This window comes from Vicugna pacos, chromosome 33, assembly GCF_048564905.1.
Source record: "Vicugna pacos chromosome 33, VicPac4, whole genome shotgun sequence".
NCBI classification, from domain to species: Eukaryota; Metazoa; Chordata; class Mammalia; order Artiodactyla; family Camelidae; genus Vicugna; species Vicugna pacos.
Window position 1 is genome coordinate 19144667 of NC_133019.1, and position 334 is coordinate 19145000.

General features: G+C 58.1%; 1 protein-coding gene across 5 annotated transcripts in view; it reads left to right on the plus strand.

Moving 5' to 3' along the window:
* Positions 1–290: 290 nt before the first annotated feature.
* LOC140691170 (protein MFI-like) overlaps positions 291–334 on the plus strand; it is a 36381-nt gene continuing 36337 nt past the window's right edge. For all 5 annotated transcript variants that reach the window (XM_072954039.1, XM_072954045.1, XM_072954041.1 and 2 more), the window contains exon 1: positions 291–334. This exon is cut by the window's right edge. The gene's annotated coding sequence lies outside the window, so the exon portion shown is untranslated.

The following is a 334-nucleotide window of genomic DNA, read 5'->3' on the forward strand; positions in this document are numbered from 1 at the left end:
CCACATTTCTCCAGCATCTTTAAAGTCCTTGGTTGAAGTAGTCGGGCTTTATAACATATTGAGCACAATTTCGCAGAAAGTCACTTCGGTTTCCCTTCCAAAACCCTTTGTCTGGAAGCCACCGACAAACGCGGTGGGAGCCTCCGACACATCCAACCACGTTTGCGTTGCTTCAAGCGGGAGGGCGGGGCTGAAAACTCGCAGCCGAGGGGCGGGGCCGAGGGGCGGGGCCAACGGGGCCGAACCGGTCCAACGAAGCGGAACTAGCATTGCGTCATTTCCGTCTGCGGTGTTACCAAGGGCACAAGCGGGTTCTGGGCCGGCGGCGATTGGC